The sequence below is a fragment of the Merops nubicus genome, unplaced genomic scaffold (genome assembly GCF_000691845.1).
Source record: "Merops nubicus isolate BGI_N331 unplaced genomic scaffold, ASM69184v1 scaffold214, whole genome shotgun sequence".
In the NCBI taxonomy this organism is placed as follows: Eukaryota; Metazoa; Chordata; class Aves; order Coraciiformes; family Meropidae; genus Merops; species Merops nubicus.
Window position 1 is genome coordinate 7,662 of NW_008602014.1, and position 8,007 is coordinate 15,668.

Genomic DNA, 8,007 nt, shown 5'->3' on the forward strand with positions numbered 1-8,007 from the left:
GCAAAGTGAAATTGAAATTGCCCCAGGCCCAGGATCAGAGCTATGGGTCTATTTTATCATTTATTCTGTGATGTTCATAAAGCTGTTCAATATTTGGATGATGTTATCATTAAAATGCAGCTGATCTAATTTTTCTCATACTTCCACTGTGCCAGTGTTACTGAGATAAAAACTGAAACCAACCACTTAGAAAAAGTGAACCTTGAAGGCAGAAATAAATCTTGTCTTTCTGGTAGCCTTTCACTGAGGAAGTCCAAAAGCCATGCAGCTGAGATTGTCTCAGACACCTGTCTGGAGCGATGGACTCGTGCCCCTTCCCTGCTATTGCACTTGAATCTCGATCCATTTTCATGACCATAAGCCTAAATTTTTGATTTCTGAAATTCAACTGCGTTGTTCCTGTTTGTGCCTTTTGCACAACCCTCTCCCAGTCTTCCCAGTTGGTTGGTGAGTCCATCCCAGTGCCATGTTTCTCATTAGCTGTTGTTCAGTCACACTGCGTGGCGTATACGCGTGTTCACACCACTTGGATTTCAGAAGAAGAATTAATTCCCACAGAGGTCCTGCCCACCGTTTAAGTTCTGTTGTGTTCCTTTTCTAAAACAGCCTTTCATCTGTACTGTCAGATTAAAGGGAGGAAACCTCAGGTCACGATATGGATGGTGGGAAAGGACTTCAGTCATTCAGGGAATGGGTTTGGAAGACAGGCCTGCAAGTGTTTTTACAGGAGAGAACAGGATGAAGGACTGTACAATTTAAACTCACTAACCCTTTTAGGAACCCTTCTACCCTGGCTCCCCCATGCAGCTCTGTTTGTAATAGTGACTGTGGGAAAAAAGGTAATTCAGAACTCCATAACTTGCAAGTCACTGGCTTTTTTTTGTGGTTCTCTGCACAAGCAGCAGACTGGTCCCAGTGATCCAGAGGCCCTCCTGTACTGTATTTTGTGGATGACTCCTGTAACTGGTCTGAGTTTCTCTGTCAAGTGCTGGTGTAGACAAACTACACAAAGCTTGGAAGCCAGCATGGGCCATCTGTTCCTCTCGTTTCTTCACCTCTAAGGAGCAAGCCCTTTTGCCATGAGTCAAAGAAGATGAATAAATTTGAGGTGGCGTGACAAAGGACACCCAAGGGTTGCACCCAAGGGTTTCTAAAAATGAGAGTATGATCTGTTGCTGATAATTTTGTTGTTGTTTTTAATTATGAGACGATTATATTTGATAGGTTTTCTTCAGGCTGGAAAGAATTGGGAGGAGGAGTAATTTGGTGTTTTGTTTTCTAAATAAAAGATCTTGGGTATTGTTATGCACTTTAATTAGCACCTTCAGTACTTGTTTCCACCTTATACAGGAACTGATGAAACCTGTTGAACTTCATGTGAATCTTGGTGACCTCAATAAAGAGCAGACGGATGCAAGATCTGTGCTGAGCTGACTTCTGTATGTTATAACTAACACAATTCCACCTCTTCTCTCAAGGCTTTGCCTCACTTGGTGGCAGGACACAGTGACCTCCTGGTGCACACTGCTGTCCTGTCTCAGATGTTGCAAGCAAGAACTTCTTTTCTTCTCCACACTTTAGAAAGATAAAGCTCACTTGGCTCGAGCACATATTTGCAGGCATCACTAAGAAGTAATTGCGTAAGGAGAAACGCTGGTGTGGCCGGCATGGTTACCAGCTCAGCTTGCTTAGTAAGCAGGCTGGGTGGATGCACTCCTCCCTCCCCACCCTCCTCCTCCTCCCAGGTTCCAAGTCTCACGCAGGGCAGCCAGCAAAGTTCATCTGCTCTCTGGAAGCAGAAAGTAAACCATCCCGGGGACAAGGGGACTGTGACTGAGCACACGAGGGTTAATCGGAATGCCGCAGCCTGTTCCAAGAGCTGTTTATATTTACAGCTTCCCCAGTCATCCCCACTGAGCAAAACACTCTGAAAAGCGCCTCAGACTGCCCATAGCAACTGAAGGGACTTGGAGGCTGCAGAGTCACCTTTTCTGCCCGCGGTAAGGCACACGCCGGCACCTGCGAACACCCAAAGCTAGAGGTGCTCTGCACAGCGCCGCTGAACCGGCTCCTGCCCACCGCTGCCCTGGGTCTCCGTCTGGGGCCCGGAGTCCCCCGGGAACCGCAGGGATGTGCTGGAGGGACGCTCGCATACCAGACATTCCTCATCGTAGAGATGAAGAGGGGCGAGAGCTTTCCCGGCAGGAGGAATAATGGGAGGGTTGTCCACTTCCCTCCAGCTCTCTGGGGCCTGCCTACTCATTTAAATTGTAAATTATGTTACAGACCAGCTGTGGCAGCTTTTTTCTTAGCAGAAGCATCTGATTTGTAGTGGTATATAGCAGAAAACAGAAAAAAAAAATTATAACTATCTACTAATTTATTATCAATCCCATTTAATAACTTAATAGTTGCATTAACCACAGGTAGGTGATGTCAGTTCCTTTGGGACCCTGTGATCTTACTTTTTTAACAGGACAACTGTTAAAAAAAAATGTTTCCTTTGCCTTTCCTTTCCACAACCATTAAATGTTGCCATTAGCATGATGTTTAAACATGTACAGTGGCATGTGTCTGGTAGGGTCAGCAGGATGGGTTCCCTGCTATCAGTGGCACCTAATACAATCAAGCTCACTCTTAAATCAGCTACTCTTAGTCCTCTGATCTTCCAAGTAAGAGGCCATTCACTCCCCTGGGGAATCCAGCCTGTTCCAGCCTGAGCATGTTCCAAGACAGTCGCAGAAGGGCCAAGGTTGGCAGGGACCTCTGGAGGTCATTGAGGCTGCCTAGAGCCTGTTGTGCAGGACCAGGTCCATGTGGCCTTTGAGCACCTACAAGGAGGGAGGCTCCACCACCTCTCTAGCCACACTTCATCACCCTCGCAGTGAGAAAGTGTTTCCTGAAGTTCAGATGGAGCCTCCTGTGGTTTTTGGTGCCTGTTGCCTCTGGTCCAGTCACTGGGTACCACTGGAAGGAGCCGGGCTCTCTCCCCTTTGCACCCTCCCTTCAGCTGTTTTCACACATTGGTAAGATCCCCCTGAGCCTTCTCTTCTCCAGGCTGCATATTCCCAGCTCTCTTGGCCTTTCCTTATAGGAGGGATGCTCCAGTCCCTTAATCATCCTCATGGCCCTGCACTGGTCTCACTCCAGAATGGCTTTGTCTGTCTTCTGCTGGGGAGCCCAGAAGTGGACACAGCACTCCAGATATGGCTTCACCAGTGCTGAGCAGAGGGAAGGATCACCTCCCTTCACCTGCTGGCACCTCTCCTAACACAGCCCAGAGTAAAAAGGGCTGCATGAAAGGCAGTTTACAGCCAGTTGTTCTTCTGCTTGTGTTTCCTTGAACTTGAGTAGCACCATGCTTTAAACTGGCCTGAAAGGATATATAAACAGCCTTATCCCCCCTCAGTCTTCATTTTGCTAGACTAAATAAACTGAGCTTTTCTAGTCTGCTCTTGTTGGATAGTATGCACCACTTCCCAGTCCTCCCAGTAACCCTTTAGTGGGTCTGTTCCAGTTTGAACTCCTGTTCCCTAAATGCTGTCCGGGGTTTTCCAGGTGGAGTCTCAGCAATGCTTTTCCCAGTGTCATCTGTGCCTCCTCTTTCACTGTAGGAGATAACTGAAGTGACAACAGCCCCAACTACACACACGTTCCTCGTGATATCACTTGGTTGTGAATCCAGGCTGAACACCCACAGCTCTGCCCTCTGCAGTATAAACACATTTAGGAAGGTATTTGAGTCAGGGGTGGAGTGTTTCCTGAGGTGAAAAGGGATGCAATACACATAATTAACAGCAATAGCAACAAAAAATGTAAATAAACCCATCAGTGCATCTTTTCTTTCCTGACAGCTGAGGAATATAAGCTCACAGCACACAACCAGCTGCTGGAGGAGGGCAGAACTATTGCCCGTACCTGAGGCTGGGATTGCAGGGATATTAAATTGCATTAGTCTGCTTCTAAACTGATTTATTTCTTTTGAGTTTTCATCTGTAGGGACCAATGACCATTAAAGTTCCCACAGTAATTTGAAACTATTTCTTCCAGCTAAGTGAGAGGAGATGGGGAACAGAGCTGCCTGCCCCTGATCTTCAGTGCATGGAGGGGAGGGATTCTCCTCTGCAGAACAGCCACAGAGTTAAAGGCAGCTAAAGTCCAGCAGCTCCTCTCACAGGTGGGTCAGACTCACCCACTGTGCTGAACCTTGGGCTGAAGTTTCTAAAGGACTACTGCAATATTATATCAGAGGCAGGAGGGGAAGGTCAGATCCCATCAGTGAAACTGCAGTTGATGTTTTTTCCTGCCACAGCAAGGAACGTTTCAGCTGGATGGAGACGTGACTGCCTCGGGGACACTCGCTGTGATTGTTCTCCTCTGATCCCAGTGATCTACACCCCAGCACCCAGGGTAGGTGTGGAGGCAGAGGTCAGGTCCTAGCAGAGGGTAGGACCCCATCCAGGTAAAGCCAAACAGGTCATTCAAAACATACAGAAATTAGGCTGTAAGAACAGATTGAGTCCGTTTACCACTGGTGCATGTGTTCTGCAGTTATTCCTAAAGCTGACAAATCTACTTTTCTTTTTGAGAGTCAGAAGAGCTTCTGTCACCAGAGCCCATTCCTGGGCCCAGAGTGTTGCCATAAATATGCTGGACATGGAGGGTGATTTTCATGCCTCCAGCATAGCTTTAGAGACAGTCAGAACTGATCTTGGATAAGAGGGAGGTGGCAAACATCCAGCCTGATGAACATCCAGCTTGAATTTGGAGCAAAAAGGAAATGGAAAAGCAGCCTGAAGAGTGCCCTCAGCGAGGTCACTGGGTAAGGTCCTGCTGTCATGTACTCTCTTGTAAACCCAACATCCCTGCCCAGGGGGGTGACTTGCAAACCACGTGATCTGTATGAGACAGAAATTGGGTTCCCAGTCTACAATTATGGGCAGGCACTTGCTCTCCTAGGTGCTCTCTAAATGCATTTTATTCAGTGAAAAATGCAAGTTTGTGGGAATAACAGGACACTCATTTGTGTCCTGTCACAAATATAAAGTCCTATTTTATCCCACCCTCCCGTATGAAATAATTCTTCCTTCTAGGATGTCCAGGCCTTCTTCCTATATGCTAAATGTTATTTTAAAAAGACAAAATCATTATCCATTCTTTTTCACCAACACCAGTGGAAGATTTATCAATTATTTTCTTAGAGCTACAATTTCATCGTATGCTTTTTCCTAACATAAGTGTAATCTATTGTACTATCAACCTTAAAAATATCTGTTGGTTTCATTATACAGTATTTGCTCACTTTACCTCTGTCAGACTGGATGATGCTTTAATGTGTTTGGGCTGAAAAGAAATAAATCACTGTCTGTGTTGTGCCTTGGGAAGATGAGGAGCAGCTGGAACTTCCCAGCAGACTAAAGTAAGGAGTGACATTTTCTTTATGCCCTCCACTGAACTGTGCATGGATGGACAAATGTATGGAAATGCTGAAAGGGAAGAAACTAAAATGAAACATGGAAAGCAAGACAGACAAAGATTCAACGCTGGCCCTAGTAAAGCTGCAAAATCCCTGTTAACTGCAGTGGTGCAGAACCAGAACAAAGTAGGGGGGGAGGAAAGCAGGGATAGAAAAAGTAAATCAGGGAAGGATGGCTTCAGATGATTTTGTCCCATGTTCCTATCTCCATTCCCTTCACCCACCATCAGTCTCCACTTCCTCCAGCTCTCATCTTTTCTCATCACTGAAGCAGTAAGCTGTCATTTCTCATCTGGTACCTCCCACCCACCCATCCATCAGCACATCTGGGGTAGCTGGCAGCTAAATCTGACAGGTGCATGACCTATCAGTGTCCCTCACCAGTTTCCATGGGGCATGTAAGCAGATGAGGCTAACAAATGCTGGCAGGTGAGAGACATTCATCCACAGCTGCCACCGGCAGCAAAGACTGAGGTGTAAAGGGCTCCATATGGTGGCTGTGTTCAACAGGGAGCTACAGTGCCACAAGAGAAACATCTCATCGGCCTGAGTGGCACTCCCTTCCCACAGTCCCTCCCACGCTGCTCTCTTTGGGCTACCTGATGATCTCCTGGGACCCTGTAACGTAACTCTCTTCCTGTTCTGCCATAATGCCAAAGGTTTAGGGGAGACTGGATATATAACTCTGCTACGTGCATGCCGCCTAATAGCTGGCATCAGGTCATGGTACAGATGTTGCCAAAAGCCCTTCCTCAAGAGGACAGAAAAACTTGGTGGAACCAGCACTTCATTTGTGGCAGTTATACTTCAGGGCATATTAATATGAAAGAGAAAAATAATTTTCCTAATTACCTAATGCTAAAAAAATAAACCAAATAATCAGGATTTCACAAGAAGAGAACAGCTATAGTCTGTGTTAGAACAAATGAAGGTGCATCTCTCTTCCCAAATGCTGGCTTTTTGTACCTGCAAATGGTGGAATATAATTCACAAACCTGTCTCAGACATTAGTGCAGATTTCTTCCCAAGACTCTTCCCACAGCCAAAATCATAGAATCATAGATCTCAGTCAATCTGTTAAAGACTCCCTTTAGTTTCTCTTCAGCTAATAGAATTGTTATTATTTAATCTTGCAATGATGTAGTTTTTCCACTAAGCAGTGGAGAGCCGAGTGGGAAGGCAATATTTTCCTTTCCATCTTTTGGCCGTGTCCTCTGTCCCTGCAGCGTCCAAGTTTCACAGAGCGACTCCGGCGCAGCCATTCCAGACTTCACGCCTTATCTCCAGCCAGCGCTTACTTTGATCTGGGTTCTTGCAGCCTACAGTCAAGAGCAGGGTGTCTCATTTCAACACCATTCCTTTTCTTCACTCAGCGAGCCACACGCTTGCGATGCATTTCATAACGAACTTCATTCCTTATGCCTTCTTCCACAGGCAAGAAACCCACGTGTGCCAGCTTCTGCTGGTGACGTACTCCAGATGCCCGGCTCTGTTTGGTAACGTTCCTCTTTCGCTGTGCTACTTGCTTCTCTCCTTTCCTTTCAGCATTCCAGCAAGCCATGGCCATTTGGGGCAGCTGGGCCTCCTCCAGAGACCTTCCTCTCATTTGCTTTGCAGGACTCTTCTGGGTGGAGTGATGGCTTCTCAGCACCATCCACTGTTTACACCTCTGTTTGAAAGGTCTCCTCTCTCTCAGTGCAGCTATCTACTCATCATGTGTTGTTTAGCCCGTTCTCCCTATGGTGGTTTAGCCCCAGAGTAGACAGAATAATCCCATTTGGGTTTGAGCCTGTCTTTTCCATAAAAATGCTACAGACATCGGAATTTTGCACTGGGATTCCTGCCAGTTAGCTGTGTTGACAATAAATATTCTTTGAAAGATATTTTACTGACACTAAGGAAACACTTCTGGGGAAAACACAAAGTTTGAACAGGGCGATCAAGAAGGCAGCTATACTGACATCATACTACAGGTTTAACTAAAAATCTTTCTTGGCATGTCTACGGGAAGCTCAGTGGCCTTCTCAGTGGCTTTCATTGTGGCCTTTCTACCAGAGAATGGTGAGGGTTGGAAGGGATCCCTGGAGACCGTCTCGTCAAGCCCCGCTGCTAAAGCAGGGTCACCCAGAGCAGGGTGCCCAGGATGGTGTCCAGGCAGGTTTGGAATCTCTCCAGAGAAGGAGACTCCACAACCGCTCTGGGCAGCCTGCTCCAGGGCTCTGGCACCCTCACGGGAAAGAACTTTCTCCTCACGTCACCAGGCAGCACGGACAAGAGCCTGGCCCCATCCTCTTGTCCCCCACCCTTTAGCTATTGATCAGATCCCCTCTCAGTCTTCTCCTCTCCAGGCTGAACAGCCCCAGGTCCCTCAGCCATTCCTTGCGAGATGCCCCGGCACCCTCACTAAGCATTCGTGGCCCTCGCCGGATTCTGCAGGTCGCCACACACTCCGCGGCAGTGGCACCCCGGCGCAGCCCTCCCGCAGCCCCGGCGCTAGGACCGGCGCCCGCCCTCCTTGCGTACGCGCGGGC